Source organism: Somniosus microcephalus, chromosome 13, assembly GCF_052327205.1.
Source record: "Somniosus microcephalus isolate GS21.2 chromosome 13, FLI_Smic_1.0, whole genome shotgun sequence".
Taxonomy (NCBI): Eukaryota; Metazoa; Chordata; class Chondrichthyes; order Squaliformes; family Somniosidae; genus Somniosus; species Somniosus microcephalus.
Window position 1 is genome coordinate 37469875 of NC_140999.1, and position 19623 is coordinate 37489497.

Genomic DNA, 19623 nt, shown 5'->3' on the forward strand with positions numbered 1-19623 from the left:
CAGCTAGTTCAGACTGAGTAAGTGAGCCACATCCAGTAAACATAGACTGAGCTGGATCATAAACATAGGGGTGTAAAGAGGGAGCTGTACTCTGCATTTAACCCATGTTATACAATTCCAGTTGTAAGCAGAGGTTGAACACCACTAGTTCTGGCTGTTCCATAGTGGGTGTGTAGGGTTGCAGCCCTTGATCCGTGTACCATAGATGGTATACACGTTTGTGGGTAGGCGTACCCCTGTGAACCCACCTTAGATGCCACCCCATCCTCCCCATACCCGCTGGCAACAAAACCCCCTGCTCCTGAAACATGTAATGCAATTGTAGTGAAACCCAACTCGGGCTACAGACTCCTGTAGCAGTTCCAAGCTCCTAGAAAATGCCACGTGAGCAAAACGTACAAACTGACAGGCAATCAAATAAACTCTTGCCGAATGAATCCAGGTCAGCCCTGCGAATTGTGCAGTAAGCCAGGACCAGGCGACTTGCACAGGCAGGTGCGGTTTAACCGGGCTAAGCTCTCACTCGACAGTAAAGTGCGATTGGAAATGATACACAGCAGCAGGCCCACTCCCTGGAATGCAGCTTCAGTGGGCTGGTGACTACTGACATGTAACTGACACAATCAGAAATTCCAATCTCAGCACTGCTGCTATTTGAGCAAGTGACAACGTGTCACTAAGAGCACAGCACCGAATTAGGTTCATTTGAAGAAGCATATAGCCTCGTTTGCTCTCCTCCTCTCCTGAAATGCATTGCCTGCTTGCTGGGGTACTGTACCTGAGCCACCTTTCCAAGAGTGAGCCGAAACATTGAGTGCAGGCTGGCTATTGAACTGCGGGCCATCATCGCACAGTCTGATCCTGTTCTCTCCTGACGTCCTTATAACATTAATGGGTCCATGTCTGTGGGAGGGATGAGTGAGATAAGCAGATGCTACAGGGGCTGACTGGGCCTCCTTGTATGTTCTTGTTCATGTAGTTAGCCAAAGGGTGAGTGAAACAAGACTGCCACAGGGTTACCAGACAATGTTAAAAAATAATTCCTTAATGTAAAACTGCTGAATGGAATGGATTGTCTGGGAACCCTGTGGCAGTCTAGTTCTACTCATCCCTTGGCTAACTTCACAAACAAGAACATCCAAGGAGGCCCAGTCAGACTCTGTAGCATCTGCTTAACTCACTGCTCCCTCCCACAGATGTGGGCCTGTGAATGTTATTTGGCCAGAATGAGAACCAGCTCGAACACAGAAAACTGACTGAATCCCAGCTGAGTATTTCTGCTCCTATTACCAGCTCAGCAACTGGACTGTGAAAGTTTCCAGCTCTCTTTGTGTTGTTTTGTTGATCTCACTGTTTTGTGGTTTGAGTTAAACCCAGAGTTAAGTCCCCTTTGATTAACCAGTACGAGCAGTAAGAATTAAGGGCTGAGGTTGCTGGCAATCTGACAGCTGGGCTTTTCCTTATTTTTCCACCAATTTTCTCCACTCTTCTCATCTCCGGTACTGATTCGTGCTGGAGTATAGTGCCGGGGACCTTGCTGGGGTATGCTCCCAGGAACCTCGCTGGGGTATGGCCCCAAAGGACCTCGCTGGGGTATGGTCCCAGGCGACCTCGCTGGGGTATGGTCCCAGGCGACCTCGCTGGGGTATGGTCCCAGGGGGACCTCGCTGGTGTATGGTCCCAGGGGACCTCGCTGGTGTATGGTCCCAGGGGACCTCGCTGGGGTATGGTCCCAGGGGACCTCGCTGGGGTATGGTCCCAGGGGACCTCGCTGGGGTATGTTCCCAGCGGACCTCGCTGGGGTATGATCTCAGGGGACCTCGCTGGGGTATGGTCCCAGGGGACCCCGCTGGGGTATGGTCCCGGGGGACATCGCTGGGGTATGGTCCCGGGGGACCTCGCTGGGGTATGGTCCCGGGGGACCTCGCTGGGGTATGTTTCCAGGGGACCTCGCTGGGGCATGGTCCCAGGGGACCTCGCTGGGGCATGGTCCCAGGGGACCTCGCTGGGGTATGGTCCCAGGGGACCTCGCTGGGGTATGGTCCCGGGGGACCTTGCTGGGGTATGTTTCCAGGGGACCTCGCTGGGGCATGGTCCCGGGGGACCTCGTTGGGGCATGGTCCCGGGGGACCTCGCTGGGGCATGGTCCCGGGGGACCTTGCTGGGGTATGGTCCCAGGGGACCTCGTGGGGTATGGTCCCAGGGGACCTCGCTGGGGTATGGTCCCAGGGGACCTCGCTGGGATATGGTCCTGGGGGACCTCGCTGGGGTATGGTATTTCAACTGAGTTTTCATGGTTCCCCCTTTTTTATTACCATTTTCACCTTGAGAACCTGCAGATCCTGCATCAGAACCTAGACCCCACTGCAGCCAGCAGCTAAAATCATCAGAGCGCTGCCAGGACTAGACCTGGAGTCCCACACATAACCAGCACCTTTGGAATAGGTTTCAGGGGGTGAGCTTCGACAAAAGGTGAAACTTGCTTTAGAAGATCTAAATGGGGAGATCACCTGTGTGGAGAGAGAGACCACCTGTGTGGAGAGAGAGACCACCTGTGTGGAGAGAGAGACCACCTGTGTGGAGAGAGAGATCATCTGCGTGGAGAGACCACCTGTGTAGAGAGACCACCTGTGTGGAGAGATCACCTGTGTGGAGCCACCAACGGTACAGAGTAGACCACCTATATGCAGTAGCCCCCTGTCCAACAATATATCAATGACTTGGTGATGAGCCAGCTTTAGAACAGCTGCCTATTATTGGCACCTGAAGCCAGTTCCAAAGGTACTCATTATGGAGAGGATTGCAGTCCCAGCAGAAACTGCTAAAGGAGCTTGTGCGGGTTAGAACTGTGCTTTTTCCTCCTCCATCCCTCTCTCTCCACCAGAAATCCAAATAGCATTTTCCCAGTAACACCAGTGGTACTTCTGTCTATGGGTCAAACAAACATAACATTAATAACGAGGGCAAATGCTTAATAGCCAGAATGAAGCAAATAAACTCCAGCTCTGTTTGCTCTCAAATTGTATTGATTCAATAATACAGTGAGCTTACTACACATTGGGGTAAGGGTTACTACTACACATTGGGGTAAGGATTACTGCTGTAAGTTGCATTTCTCTCAGAATGAACTCCTTCACTTCCTGAGGGAGTTCAGATCAAGGTGTTCGCATCCTGCAGGGTCTATTGTGTTGTAATAATTATGGAAAGTACATTGAGCTGTGCCAGCATCAGAAAAGAGCTCTCTGAAGCAGGTCACTAATTTCCTCTGTAGACTGGTCTTCAATAAACATAGTGCCGCTTCTATTTAAAACAGTGTGCTGGTGTTATGATTTGACTTTTAGTACCAGGACTGTCCGGCCTCTCTGTCAGGAGTTGCAGAGATGCACATGAACCAGATCCAAGTGGGAGACTGACAAGTCCGCTCACTAGATAGAAATCTCATCCATATGAACCGTAAAAGAATATTCTATAGTTCAAGCTGTGCGAACTGTAGAGATTCACAAATTCCGCACAATCTCAGTTAGGCAATCACAACAGCAACAGGCATGTTGGTAGGGGTGGAGGGTCTGTTGTCAGTTATTGGAGTGTGCATCATACCGGATTGAAGTGAGCTGCAGAATGAAAGAGTCATACAATGTCAAGCTGTCCTCAAGCTAAACATTGGGAAACTGTGCCATACTGTCCAGGAAGATCCCAGGCTCCATCCAAAGTCTGCTGGGCTGGCAGCAGGATTCTGGAATTGGCCTCAATGCCCCTTGGGTTAAGAAGGGGAGGGGAAACAAACAGCCAAGGTTCCTGCTTCTGATCACCATCCATTGACTCCTGCTGGAAAGTATGCATGTGTGGACATTGGGTGAGATCAAGATCATTCTTGCCTGTCATGGCCTGCATAGTTGGAATATGCCATTGGCCTTCTGTAATGAAACTGTCTAGGCTCACACTTGGGCAAGGCAGCAGTGAGAGCCCAGCACCAGCATCGTCTCCAGAAGAGGAGAAGGAAAAGAGAATCTGAAGGAAAGAAATCTGGCCTACAATTCACAGCCACATAACATCTGTGCATATTGGAAACATGGCTTAGAAACCAGAGCAGTAACATCCTGCACGCTGTCTCACAATACCTAAATTACATCTCACCACTTCCTGCAGCTCGAGTGTCCAATGCATTTGATAACCTATGTCACTGAAATCAGTTTAACAGCAAGCTGCCTTTACGGAACTTCCTGCCCAGTTGTTCCACTGGCTGAAGTAATGATTTAAAAGCTCCAGCTAAAACACTTCTGTGCACATTTTGGTAACCGGACAGAACTGTCCACAACAAGGGGGGGAAAGTATCATTCTTCACCCTCCGCATAATGAAACCACAGTCTCGGCCACAGACAATTGCCCTTGTTAATGAGCTGCAGCTTTTCCCAATCACAGGGTCACGGATTCCAATTGTTTGGAGTTTCACCCTCGAAAGGAAACATCTGGGATTAAAACAATGCAGCAGCTCACACAACATCCTTCTGTCAGTCACTGTGCAAAGTTCCCACGGACGAAAGGGTGGAAATGATACTCAAAACTAACCTTCAATTTTTCCAGTTGCTTTTTGAAAGACAAAGATTTCCAATGTCAAATGGATTTTATTTAAAATCGAGAATTTCTTTGTTCTCTCTCTCTCTCGCTCACACATGAAGTCACTGTGTCTGCCCCATTCATCGGTTACTGGCAGAAAAGAATCAGCTGGATTGCAGACTCCTCCAGAATCACAAGGAAAATACAGCCGAGGAAGACCATTCAGCCCAGCTTCGCTCATCCAAAGAAACATCCTACAGGCCCCAAAATACCATCCAACCGAGTCTTAAATCAGACCACGGTTTCTGCCTCCAGTACTCTACCCGAGTCCATTCTATGTGCCAATCAATTTGTGTGTGAAGAACTTCATGATATCAGTCCTAAATTTGACTTTCACTAGTTTGTGCCCCCTTGTCGTATTGTTCAAGGTTTAATTTAAGTAGTGTTCCAGATTTACCTTTTCTATACTGGTCATTAGCTTCTATACCTCCAACACGGTCCTTCTCTGCCACCTCCTTTCAAAGATGGAGTGTCTGTTTTTCTCACGTCTTTCCTCATAACTCATATGGATCAGTCTCATGACTCTTTTCTGCACTGCCTCCAGGCACAAATGTCTCCTCTGTACCTCTGTGATTAGAACAGTACTCAAGGTATGGTCTGACCAGAGAACGATTCAGTTTGAGCACCACTTCCTCCAACTTGTACTCCATTGTTTTGACCATATAATTAATTCAGCATTCTATTTGCTTTGCTCAGTATACCTACCCCATTAGTGATGTTAAAATAGATGACAGTTAAGTTGAACGAGATCTAGGGGTATCAGTCATTTGAAGTAGGAAGTCTATTAATATCCCTAGATCTCTTTCAACTTAACCATCTAGTTTAACACCACTAATGGGATATGTATGCTGCCCATTTTAATTCCTATGTGTGACACACCTTTTCCAGAATGCACCAACGACTCTTGTTTGATTGTAGTAACATTGGTGTACTAGTTTTACATCCACTGTTCTAGCCAATAAGTGGTTCAGTGAGAATCAAAAACATGCTGGCACACCTGCAGGTTTATGGCACTCCAATGTCAGTGTTCTCACTAAGGTCAACATCCCCAGCATCGAAGCTCTGACCATGCTCGATCAGCATGGACGGGCCACATCGTCCGCATGCCTGGTACTCGGAGCTCCAACGCGGCAAGAGAGCCCCAGGTGGGCAGAGGAAACGCTTCAAGGATACCCTCAAAGCCTCCTTGAAAAAGTGCAACATCCCCACCGACACCTGGGAATCCCTGGCCCAAGACCGCACAAAGTGGAGGAGAAGCATCCGGGAAGGCGCCGAACACCTCGAGTCTCTTCGCCAGGAGCAAACGGAAGCCAAGCGCAAACAGCGGAAGGAGCGCACGTCAACCCAAGCACCCCACCCACCCGCCCCTTCAACCACCGTCTGCCCCACCTGTGACAGAGACTGTAGGTCCTGCATTGGACTCATCAGTCACCTGAGAACTCATTTTTAGTGTGGAAGCAAGTCATCCTCGGTTCCGAGGGACTGCCTAAGAAAAGATTATACGCCATGTGATGCCTTGCGTTAAATCTGCACCATCAGACTACTTCGAACAAATAGCTCTTCCAGGCCTTTAGTGATTCCATTGACATCACTCCCTCAGTGCCGAAAAGTTATAGATAGACCATCAACCAAAAAAAGGTCAAAGGGTATATACACTGTGGGGGGAGCATTATCGTCAAGGATATAGAAGGCAGCAAGAGTAGAATTACAGAATCTCATCCAGTGGGAGCAAGTATTAATAGCAGGTTGATGATAAATAAACCACACACTGCCTTCATGCCACCATTTGCCAGTACATTGTCCAGACTGATCTGACCATCAGAAGCTCCCCAACTAAGTGCAATATCTCAGATTGCGAGTAGCAAGGTTTGCAATACTGAGTGTTTTTTTTTTATTCATTGATGGGATGTGGGCGTCGCTGGCTAGGCCTGCATTTAGTGCCCATCCCTAATTGCCCTTGAGAAGATGGTGGTGAGCCGCCTTCTTGAACTGCTGCAGTCCATATGGTGTAGGTACACCCACAATGCTGTTAGGGAGTTTCAGGATTTTGGCCCAGCGACAGTGAAGGAACGGCGATACAGGTCCAAGTCAGGATGGTGTGTGGCTTGGAGGGGAACTTGTAGGCGGTGATGTTCCCATGCGTCTGCTGCCCTTGTCCTTCTAAGTGGTAGAGGTCGTGGGTTTGGAAGGTGCTGTTGAAGGAGCTTTGGCGAGTTGCTGCAGTGCATCTTGTAGATGGTACACACTGCAGCCACAGTGCGCCAGTGGTGGAGGGAGTGAATGTTGAAGGTGGTGGATGGAGTGCCAATCAAGCGGGCTGCTTTATCCTGAATGGTGTCGAGCTTCTTGAGTGTTGTTGGAGCTGCACTCATCCAAGCAAGTGGAGAGTATTCCATCACACTCCTGACTTGTGCCTTGTAGATGGTGGAAAGGCTTTGGGGAGTCAGGAGGTGAGACACTCGCTGCAGAATTCCCAGCCTCTGGCCTGCTCTTGTAGCCACAGTATTTATATGTGCAGCACACGGTCAGCAGACGAGTAGACAGAATCAATGAATTCTGAATGGAAATCCCATGATCTAAATCACACAGACCAGGATCAAGCGACCAAATCACGAGGATGTTCCAAAGACTGCGATATTCTGCAAGGAAAATGTTGAAGATACCTCCAAGGATAGTTCTGGAGGCTATTTTTGTAATCAGGATTCGATTGCTCAGTTTCATTTTGACCAATTGTAACTTCTTAATATTCAAGGTTCTCCTTCCTGTCAGACAAGAGGCCAATGTTTTAGGGGAAGAGCCAAGATCTGATCGGATGTCCTATCAGTTATGTTTCCAGAGCAGTGAAGGACTCTCTCACATTCAGGGTAAACAACGTGATCGATTCCCTTTGTGGGAGAAGGAACTCTGAAAAGAAACCTCCCTATTCCTTGCGATGTTTTAGCAGCACCTCTGGTGATCTCATAGTTTTGAGTCACAGTCACTGCTGGGCTTGAGAGAGCCAGCTCCCACCATCAATCCCTCATTGCTCTGGTAGGGAGACCTTCATGAACAGTTGCCCTACAAGGTCCTAGAATCATAGAAATTTACGGCACATAAGGAGGTCATTCAGCCCATCTTGTCCGCGCCGGCCAACAAAGAGCTACCCACCCTAATCCCACTTTCCAGCACTTGGTCCGTAGCCTTGTAGGTTACGGCACTTCAAGTGCATATCCAAGTACTTTTTAAATGTGATGAGGGTTTCTGCCTCTACCACCCTTTCAGGCAGTGAATACCAGACCCCCATCACCTCTGGGTGAAAAAATTCTCCTCAACTCCCCTCTAAACCTCCGACTAATTACTTTACATTTATGCCCCCTGGCTATTGACCCTTCTGCTAAGGGAAATTAGGTCCTTCCTATCCACTCTATCTAGGCCCCTCATAATTTTATACACCTCAATTAGGTCCCCCTCAGCCTCCTCTGTTCCAAAGAAAACAACTCCAGCCTATCCAATCTTTCCTCATAGTTAAAATTCTCCAGCCCAGGCAACATCCTTGTAAATCTCCTCTGCACCCGCTCTAGTGCAATCACATCTTTCCTGTGCCCTTCTCCCCTTACTCTGTCACTCTGGTCATCCTAGACAAGTTTCACAAGGATTGCCCACAGCCACCCCACCTCCAGTTCCAGCAACTGCCATCCCTTCTTTCAGAGGTGGTTCTCTTTTCCCAGTGAATTAAGAAATATTCCACTAATAGATCCTGCCACAGAATCTTTACCAAATATATGCAAATATACACAAGACTTTTAAATACACACACACAGTCTCTGGCTTACACAGATCAGCGATTGCACCTGGGTCTTTCCTGTTCTGAAGTAATTGCTGCCCTTTGGCAACTGAACTATAACAGCTTTTAAAAGAGGGGATTTTTTCTATTTCCAGTACATAGCTGGATCCCGATCAGAAGTTTTGAATCAGTATCGTGGCCAGACACCACCTAACTACAACAGCAGGAAAGTAAGTAGAATTGTGCGCCAACTCGAGATCCCACAGACTGATAGCTATTTAATCCAACAGTCAATACAGCAGTCAGCTCATTATACTTTACAACCGCTCCATTCACTGGGCCGCCTGCATTCTCCGGTATGTTGCTGTCTCCGGCCGGCCTGGCCGTCTACACAGAGCTCTCCATTTGCGCCTCTCTGACAAGTCGCCACTGTGGCCTGGATGAAGGCGACTATTGATTCTCTGCCACTTCGGGAACTTTCACTATTAAAAATCTGGCATTCTTTCATTGTCCCATTGTTGCTGTCTCGCTGGCCTCTGATTAAAGTTCACATTCCCAAATGTTACATCTTGTAACAGCTGCAGCGCGTCGCCCACAACATTCCCAACAACAAAAAAACAGCAGAAAACCACATCAGGGACGAATTTCTCAGGAAAGGAGTCAAACACAGGGTGAGGCCAATCACCATAGCATCCATCATGCATAAGGAATGTTTTAACTGGGCAACAAGAACAGGGCTTGTGGGTGTCAAAACACTTTAACGCCTCTTTTTCCCACTGGCCTGCTGTGCGTTCCCAGCATTTGCCTTTGTTTGAGAGACTCAGCGGCAGGTCTCAGCTGATTCGAACAGGTGACGCGCCAGTCTTGTGCTTTGTCCAATGTTGCTTGCACCAGACTCGCCACCAGCTCAGGGCATCCCCGGTAAAAGCAAGACATGAACACGGTACAAGGCACAAGGCACTGCCGCGGGACTCAGCCATTAAAGAAGCACGGGCCTCGGGAAACATGCCTGGCAACATTTCTTCTTTGCTTCGATGAAGACACGAAGCACTGGCATATAGTACATTCAGTCACCTGTGTGTGTGTGTGTGACAACAGCAGGATGAAAATGACGAGCATCTCTTCTCCCATCAATCAAATAAAATCAGCACCCCGTTAAAACTCAAAGTGCCAGGAGGCCCCTGACACTCTCTGGGTTAGTGTAAAACTTGCTTGGAGGGGTGTAGTATTTTACATAAGAACATAAGAAATAGGAGCAGGAGTAGGCCAATCGGCCCCTCAAGCCTGCTCCGCCATTCAATAAGATCATGGCTGATCTGATCCTAACCGCCAATCCACTATCACAGAACCATCTCCTGAATCTAACAGAATTAGACACACGAAATAGGAGCAGGATCAGGCTACACGGCCCCTGGGCTCGCTCCGCTACCCACAGGGCCATGACCGATCCGAACCTAGACTCATGTCCAAATTCCTGCCCGCTCCCCGTAACCCTTAATTCCCTTTACTTCTAGGAAACTGTCTATTTCTGTTTTAAATTTATGTAATGATGTAGCTTCAACAGCTTTTTGGGGCAGCATATTCCATGGACCTACCACCCTCTGAGTGAAGTAGTTCCTCCTCATCTCAGTTTTGAAAGAGCAGCCCCTTATTCTAAGACTATGCCCCCTAGTTCTAGTTTCACCCATCATCGGGAACATCCTCACCGCATCCACCCGATCCAACCCCTTCACAATCTTATGTTTCAATAAGATCACCTCTCATTCTTCTGAACTCCAATGAGTAGAGTCCCAATCTACTCAACCTCTCCTCATATGTCCATCCCCTCATCCCCGGGATTAACCGAGTGAACCTTCTTTGTACTGACTCGAGAGCAAGTATGTCCTTTCTTAAGTATGGACACCAAAACTGTAGGCAGTATTCCAGGTGCGGTCTCACCAATACCTTGTACAACTGAAGCAATACCTCCCTATTTATATATTCTATCCCCCTAGCAATGAAAGCCAACATTCCATTGGCCTTCTTAATCACTTGCTGCACCTGCATACTAACCTTTTGAGTTTCGTGCACCAGGACCCCCAGATCCCTTTGTACTTCAGTACTTTCCAGTTTCTTGCCATTAAGATAATAACTTGCTTTACGATTTTTCCTGCCAAAGTGCATAATCTCACACTTTCCAGTATTGTATTCCATCTGCCAAATCTCTGCCCACTTACTTAGCCTGTCTATGTCCCCTTGCAGGTTTTTTATGTCCTCCTCACTCACTACTTTCCCTCCCATCTTAGTATCATCTGCAAACTTTGATATGTTACACTCGGTCCCCTCTTCCAAATCGTTAATATAGATTGTAAAGAGTTGGGGACCCAGCACTGACCCCTGCGGAACACCACTAGTTACTGATTGCCAGTCTGAGAATGAACCATTTATCCCAACTCTCTGCCTTCTGTTAGATAGCCAATCCTCTATCCATGCCAGAATATTACCCCCAATCCCATGATTTTTTATCTTAAGCAATAATCTTTTGTGTGGCACCTTGTCAAATGCCTTTTGGAAGTCTAAATACACTACATCCACTGGTTCCCCTTTATCCACCCTATATGTTACTTCCTCAAAGAACTCCAGCAAATTTGTCAAACGTGACTTCCCCTTCATAAAACCATGCTGACTTTGTCCTATTAAATTATGATTATCCAAATGTCCTGTTACTGTCTCCTTAATAATGGACTCCAAAATTTTACCTACCACAGATGTTAGGCTAACCGGTCTATAGTTTCCAGCCTTCTGTCTACTGCCCTTTTTAAATAAGGGTGTTACATTAGCAGTTTTCCAGTCTGCCGGGACCTTTGCCGAGTCCAGGGAATTTTGGAAAATTATTACCAATGCATCCACAATCCCTACCGCCACTTCCCTCAAGACCCTAGGATGTAAGCCATCAGGTCCAGGTGATTTATCTGCCTTGAGTCCCATTATTTTACCGAGTACCACTTCCTTCGTGATTTTGATCGTGTTTAGCTCCTCCCCCCCTTTAGCCCCCTGTTTGTCCAGTGTTGGGATATTCTTAGTGTCTTCTACTGTAAAGACTGTTATAAAATATTCATTCAGTGTTTTTGCCATCTTCATATTTCCCACCATTAATTTCCCGGTCTCATCCTCTAAGGGACCAACATTTACTTTAGCCACCCTTTTTCTTTTTATATAACTATAAAAACTCTTACTATCTGTTTTTATATTTTTTGCTAATTTACTTTCATAATCTATCTTTCCTTTCTTAATCAATCTTTTTGTTATTTTTTGCTGTCTTTTAAAGTTTTCCCAATCCTCTATCCTCCCACTAGATTTGGCTACCTTATATGCCCTTGTTTTTAGTCGAATACTATCCTTAATTTCTTTACTTAGCCACGGATGGCTGTCTTTTCTTTTACACCCTTTTCTTCTCAGTGGAATATATTTTTTTTGGAAGTTGTAAAATAACTCCTTAAATGTACACCACTGATCATGTATCGTCTTACACTTTAATCTATTTTCCCAATCCACTCTACTCAATTCCGCTCTCATACCTTCATAGTCTCCTTTATTCAAGCTTAGCAAGCTTGTTTGAGATCCAACCTTCTCACCCTCTAATTGAATATGGAATTCAACCATGTTATGGTCACTCATTCCAAGGGGATCCTTTTTCTTCCTGACTTTTGCGGCAGCAACCACAATAAAGTTTTGTATTCTACTGCAGCAATGGACTTGAGAGAAAGGTCCACAGGGACAGGGCGGAGCCAGAGATGGAGCAACAGGGCCAGGCCAGGGACTGAGGGACAGAGCCGAGCCAGGGACTGAGGGACAGGGTTCAGCCAGGGACTGAGGGACAGAGCCGAGCCAGGGACTGAGGGACAGGGCTGAGCCAGGGACTGAGGGACAAGGCGGAGCCAGGGAATGAGGGACAGGGCCGAGGCAGGGACTGGGGGACAGAGCCGAGACAGGGACTGAGGGACAGGGCTGAGCCAGGGACTGAGGGACAGGGCTGAGCCAGGGACTGAGGGACAGGGCTGAGCCAGGGACTGAGGGACAGGGCCGAACCAGGGACTGAGGGACAAGGCCGAGCCAGGGACTGAGGGACAGGGCCGAGCCAGGGACTGAGGGACTGGGCCGAACCAGGGACAGAGGGACTGAGGGACAGGGCCGAGCCAGGGACTGAGGGACAGGGCCGAGCCAGGGACTGAGGGACAGGGCCGAGCCAGGGACTGAGGGACAGAGCCGAGCCAGGGACTGAGGGACAGAGCCGAGCCAGGGACTGAGGGACAGGGCCGAGCCAGGGACTGAGGGACAGGGCCGAGCCAGGGACTGAGGGACTGAGGGACAGGGCCGAGCCAGGGACTGAGGGACAAGGCCGAGCCAGGGACTGAGGGACAGGGCCGAGCCAGGGACTGAGGGACAGGGCCGAACCAGGGACAGAGGGACTGAGGGACAGGGCCGAGCCAGGGACTGAGGGACAGGGCCGAGCCAGGGACTGAGGGACAGGGCCGAGCCAGGGACTGAGGGACAGAGCCGAGCCAGGGACTGAGGGACAGGGCCGAGCCAGGGACTGAGGGACAGGGCCGAGCCAGGGACTGAGGGACTGAGGGACAGGGCCGAGCCAGGGACTGAGGGACAGGGCCGAGCCAGGGACTGAGGGACAGGGCCGAACCAGGGACTGAGGGACTGAGGGACAGGGCTGAGCCAGGGACTGAGGGACAGAGCTGAGCCAGGGACTGAGGGACGGGGCCGAGCCAGGGACTGAGGGACAGGGCCGAACCAGGGACTGAGGGACAAGGCCGAGCCAGGGACTGAGGGACAGGGCCGAGCCAGGGACTGAGGGACAGGGCCGAACCAGGGACAGAGGGACTGAGGGACAGGGCCGAGCCAGGGACTGAGGGACAGGGCCGAGCCAGGGACTGAGGGACAGGGCCGAGCCAGGGACTGAGGGACAGAGCCGAGCCAGGGACTGAGGGACAGGGCCGAGCCAGGGACTGAGGGACAGGGCTGAGCCAGGGACTGAGGGACTGAGGGACAGGGCCGAGCCAGGGACTGAGGGACAGAGCTGAGCCAGGGACTGAGGGACGGGGCCGAGCCAGGGACTGAGGGACAGGGCCGACGTAGGGACTGAGGGACAGGGCCGAGCCAGGGACTGAGGGACAGGGCCGATCCAGGGACTGAGAGACAGGGCCGAGCCAGGGACTGAGGGACAGAGCCGAGCCAGGGACTGAGGGACAGGGTCCAGCCAGGGACTGGGGGACAGGGCCGAGCCAGGGACTGAGGGACAGGGCCGAGCCAGGGACTGAGGGACAGGGCCGAGCCAGGGACTGAGGGACAGGGCCGAGCCAGGGACTGAGGGACAGGGTCCAGCCAGGGACTGGGGGACAGGGCTGAGCCAGGAACAGAGGGGCAGAGTCGAGCTGTGGATAAAATTTTACTTGCCATGATTTATTAAAATCAGCAGCCTTGCCCAGACTCCCTGTTGTGCAAGTCACTATTTTTCACTCAAAAATCCAAGAAAACCTAATACAGTAAAATACTGGCAGAGTCTCAGTTGTTATGAACACATTGTCCTGCCAAAAGTCTGCAGCCAAAGGGTGCGGTGTCCGGCAGTCTCTCCCCTGATGGAAGCAGGAAGGAGAGTAAGTTCCTTCTAACATGTACATTAATGCTGCCATGTTGTTGTGCACGTCTGCAACTGGGAGCCAAAAGAGCCACTTTTTCTCCCGTACATTGATTTAATGGGAGGCTTGTGTGCGTCCCACTAGTGCCTTGTGTCAGTGCGCCGTGCAACAACTCAGAGACCTGGATCTCAGTCACAGCTACGGACGACCCCAGCTTCCCCTCGGGTGCGGCATTACCGATCTCAGTCGGGGAACTGACCGCAGCATTGAGTGAAGCAGAAGGGGCAGCTGTTGGCACGGAGACTGCCAGTATCTCCATCCGCCTGCAGACCTGTTTCTGAACACGGGCACAGGCCGGGCACACCTGCCTTCACTCACCTCCACCCCAGTCAAAGTCCAGCAAGTGTGGCCTGGGAGGGCTATGTAAAGTAGACAGAAACACGTGTAAATAAAGCAGACTCTCTCAGCAATTCACCCGATATTGAATCTTGCATCCCTCTGTAACTGGAAACTGTCAAAGTAATATTTCTGTAGGTGGACCTGCATTGCTGTGATATTGGCCACTCCTGTATGCCCTCAGGCAAGAAGCCCCCTATCTTTCTACTGACATTTGCACTAACACTTCTTCACTTCTTCCAGCCCACAGGAGACAATGTTACTTCTTGTAATTCTTAAAGTGGCACTGCGCTCTCTTATAGGGACATTGTGCTCTCTTAAAGGGGCACTGTACTGTCCATATGGAAATGTATTTCGCAAACCAAACAATGACCAACTTCGTTCCAGCTGAAGACTAAGCTACACCCAACCAGTTTCACAAGAAAACTCAGAATATTCTCGATGAAACAATTACTTACATTTATATAGCGCCTTTAACATAGAAAACACCCCTAAGATGCTTTACACAGTGGGGAGAGAAAAATAGATAAAAGGCCTAAATAAGCAGACGTGGTGGGAGAGTTAGAGGAGATGACTGAAAGCTTGGTGAAAAAGCTGAGTTTTAAAGATGGTGAGGGAAGTGAAGAGGTGGAGGGGTTTAGGGAGAGCATTCCAGACAGCAGCTGAAGGCTCTGCCACCATTGGTGGGGTGAAGGGAGGTGGGGAGATGCACAAAAGGCCAGAGTCAGAGGGCTGGTGGGTCATAAGGTTGGAGGCATTCACAGAGATAGGGTGGGCAAGGCCAGGAAGGGTTTGGAGCCAAGGATGATGGGGATCCAATGTAGGTCAATGAGGACAGCACTGAGGGAATAGTGGGACTTGGGCAACGGAGTCCTGACTAAGATGGAGGAGCCTGGCAAGGAAGACATTGTAGAAATCAAGTCTAAAGGTCGATAATGGTTTCAGCAGGGGGAGGGGGCACGATGGTGGGACTGCGGGTAATACTGGCGTGATGGAGGTAAGCAGTCTTAGAGAAGCTAGATTTACTAGAATGGTACCAGGGATGTGCGACTTCACTTATGTGGAGAGACTAGAGAAGCTGAGATTATTCTCCTTAGAGCAGAAAAGGTTAAGGGGAGATTTATAAGAGGTGTTCAAAATTATGAGGTGTTTAGAGTAAATAAGGAGAAACTGTTTCCACTGACAGGAGGGTCGGTATCCAGAGGACATAGATTTAAGATAATTGGCAAAAGAACCAGAGAGGAGAATTAGGAGAATTGTTTTTACGCAGTGAGTTGTTGTGATCTGGAATGCGCTGCTTGAATGGGCGATGGAAGCAGATTCAATAGTAACTTTCAAAAGGGAGTTGGATAAATACTTGAAAGGGTGAAAATTGCTGGGCTATGGGGAAAGAGCAGGGGAGTGGGACAAATCGGAGAGCTCTAGCTCTACCAGGCGCGATGGGCCTCCTTCTGTATTATTCTATGATACTATGAAGCTGATCACTGGGTTGAACAGGACACCGAGGTCAAACCTTAAAAACTGGAAACTAAAACCATTGAAACAAATCCTCATAAGTTTTTCAACCAGAACGTTTGCTCCCAAACACCGTTTTGTCCCAGAGTGCGGACCCAACCCAGTCACTTTGTTGGGATCATAAGGTGATCGTAAGGTAAGTCTTTGACTTCAACTCCACTTCCTTTTATGTGAAACAGATGCAGAGCCCAGAAGCTGCTTCTCATCCTCTACGTGCAATAAAAGGCCGAGGGTGCCCGGCGGAGGAACAAAAACCCATCACTTGGAATTTCACTCAACAAGCTCCGGCTTCAGAACAGGACGAATTCGCTCCCCCCGTGATTGGCTCCCCCTGCACATTGGCTCCTACTGTTTTCTGTTCGAATTTAATAAATTGCTCTATTCATTCTACAGACGCCTGTTCTGTTCTGTGCTGTTGCATTGTGCATCAGGCCCAAGGGTCACCCTCTAATCTGAATGTATAATTTTGCTCTCCTCCTCCCCAAACTCACTATTGTTTTTTTGAATTCACCAACCTCAGTGAAGGACCCGAGCCCACCGTGCGCTAACGGCTGCTTCTTGCTCCACCTTGCCCTCTTGTCCCACCAGATTCAACGTCTGTGGCAATGGACTCGGCCTCTCACCTCGGCTGGAAAGACCAGGAACACAAGATGACGTAATCGTGAGGTAGTGACTGAGTGGCTCGTGCGAGTTGTCCAAGCCGGTGGTTGTCGGAGCAGCTCCACAATCCTGTGGTCTAGGGAAGGAATGTTCTTGTAGGAGACGGTGCGACGGATCTTGATTTCAAAACAGCGAGGAATCATGAAAGGGGAGTGTGCAGAGCGTGGTTATGTCAAGTGGAATTGTAAACGCTCATGCCTTCACATTGTTCATGAAGCAAAGTGAAGCCAGTGTAAATGTGACAATGGAAGCTTATTCAGCAATAATACGGAGAACAGCAATCGGTCATTGTACTGCAGTGTGCAACATAGAGTGTCCCCAAAGTATTCCCAGGTGGGCACACACCAGGACCGAGGCTGCAGTGTACAATACCTCCACCACACACCGGGACTCCAGTGTACAATACCTTCGCCACACACACCGAGACTGCAGTGTACAATACCTTCACCACACACACCGAGCCTGCAGTGTACAATACCTTCACCACACACACACCGAGACTGCAGTGTACAATACCTTCACCACACACACCGAGACTGCAGTGTACAATACCTTCACCACACACCAGGACTGCAGTCTACAATACCCTCACCACACACACACCGAGACTGCAGTGTGCAATACCTTCACCACACACACCGAGACTGCAGTGTACAATACCTTCACCACACACACCGAGACTCCAGTATACAATACCTTCACCACACACCAGGACTGCAGTCTACAATACCCTCACCACACACACACCGAGACTGCAGTGTGCAATACCTTCACCACACACACCGAGACTGCAGTGTACAATACCTTCACCACACACCAGGACTGCAGTGTACAATACCTTCACCACACACCAGGACTGCAGTGTACAATACCTTCACCACACACACACCGAGACTGCAGTGTACAATACCTTCACCACACACCGAGACTGCAGTGTACAATACCTTCACCACACACCGAGACTCCAGTGTACAATACCTTCACCACACACCGAGACTGCAGTGTACAATACCTTCACCACACACACACCGAGACTGCAGTGTACAATACCTTCACCACACACCGAGACTGCAGTGTACAATACCTTCACCACACACACCGAGACTGCAGTGTACAATACCTTCACCACACACACCGAGACTGCAGTGTACAATACCTTCACCACACACCGAGACTGCAGTGTACAATACCTTCACCACACACACCGAGACTGCAGTGTACAATACCTTCACCACACACCGAGCCTGCAGTGTACAATACCTTCACCACACACACACCGAGACTGCAGTGTACAATACCTTCACCACACACCGAGACTGCAGTGTACAATACCTTCACCACACACCGAGACTGCAGTGTACAATACCTTCACCACCCACACACCGAGACTCCAGTGTACAATACCTTCACCACACACCGAGACTGCAGTGTACAATACCTTCACCACACACACACCGAGACTGCAGTGTACAATACCTTCACCACACACACATCGAGACTGCAGTGTACAATACCTTCACCACACACCGAGACTGCAGTGTACAATACCTTCACCACACACACACCGAGACTGCAGTGTACAATACCTTCACCACACACACATCGAGACTGCAGTGTACAATATACCTTCACCACACACCGAGACTCCAGTGTGCAATACCTTCACCACACACACACCGAGACTGCAGTGTACAATACCTTCACCCCACACACACATCAGGGTAGCAGTGTACAATTCCTCTCCCAGGCACACGCCAGGAGCTTATACTTATATCTCTGGGTTTTGCTTATTAATATTTCTGGGATTTTGCATATCTAGCGATTGCACCGGTTTAAACGGGAACTTTACTCATTACAGTAAATGAAAGTCCGTGCGCTGTTTCAGCATCGACCGTTTCACTCTGGTCTCCCTCTCTGAGGCTGTGAAACATCTGCAGGTTTCAGTCCCGGACACCTCCTGCTCTGGCTTTCAGACAGTTTTCCAGTTCCTTTTCCCCCCTGCTGATCATTGGGCTTTGATTTTTTTAATATATTGGTGTCTGTGTGCCCAGGTCCCAATGAGGCAGCGACAGCCCCACAGATGCGCAGCGCAGATGGGAATCTCTCTCACTCATTCCCCAGGGTTGGAAATATTTACAGAAATCAGGCAGCTCCAAGTCCCGAACCGGCTCCTTCTATTGAGAGAATCGTCAGTATTCAGCTTACCTTAATCCGCGCACTTTGTGTCAAAGTTCTCAAACTTTCAGCAGCTGCGGGTGTGACTGACGGAGAAGTCCTAGCTTCAGATGTCCCAGGGAGGGAGGAGTTCTTTCCTGACTCAAGGAGCACTACAAGAAACGCCCAGATGCGCCTGTTTGTTGTTGCCTGCAACGTGTGGCTGATATTTTATTGCACTTCAGTCGGGTTCTGACTTAACTCATCATTATTATGAATTACTATTTCAAATCTCCCTCACGCTTTAAGGAATCTTAGTTTATTCAGCCCATTGCAGCTGACAGATTGGGAGACACGATGGCCCCGGTTAACCTTGCGAGATGTTGATCAGACACTTGGCAGAATGGGTTGATGTATCTGACAATCTCGAGCTATTGGTCAACCCCTGAGCACGCACCACCTTTGCAGAGGCTCCCGACTTGGTCATCAGGGGTTGAGGGAGAGCTGGTTAACCATGGGTTGGCCAGTCTTAATGGGTGGACATTGGTCCTTTGAGGGATGGCCACATTTGCCAGCAGAGAGAATATGTGATGTTGGCATTGCATGCCTTAGGCCGATGGTGGCTGTAGGTTGGCTCTGAGCCGAGTTGGTCTCAGCACTATACAGCAGTTCAAAAACTTCAAATCTTCATCTGCAGGGTAAGTCTTTTGCATCGCCGCAGGTACGGTTGAAGGTGGCAATACGGCTGTGGCAAGATATTCTTTGGTTTAGAAACATAGAAACATAGATAGAAGATAGGAGCAGGAGTAGGCCATTCGGCCCCTCGAGCCTGCTCCGCCATTCAATGCGATCATGGCTGATCATCCAAGTTCAGTACCCGGTCCCTGCTTTCTC

General features: G+C 49.4%; 1 protein-coding gene across 7 annotated transcripts in view; it reads right to left on the reverse strand.

Annotated features, from left to right (window-relative positions):
• The window catches only part of kank3 (KN motif and ankyrin repeat domains 3), a 76818-nt gene extending 57731 nt beyond the window's left edge, over positions 1–19087 (reverse strand). For 3 of the 7 annotated variants that reach the window (XR_015080550.1, XM_086004767.1, XM_086004766.1), the window contains exon 1: positions 18781–19083. The gene's annotated coding sequence lies outside the window, so the exon portion shown is untranslated. Of the gene's footprint in view, positions 1–16430; positions 16517–16538; positions 17058–18780 lie in introns of those variants that run through there. The other 4 variants (XR_015080551.1, XM_086004763.1, XM_086004764.1 and 1 more) reach the window with 4 other exon arrangements.
• Positions 19088–19623: the final 536 nt, after the last annotated feature.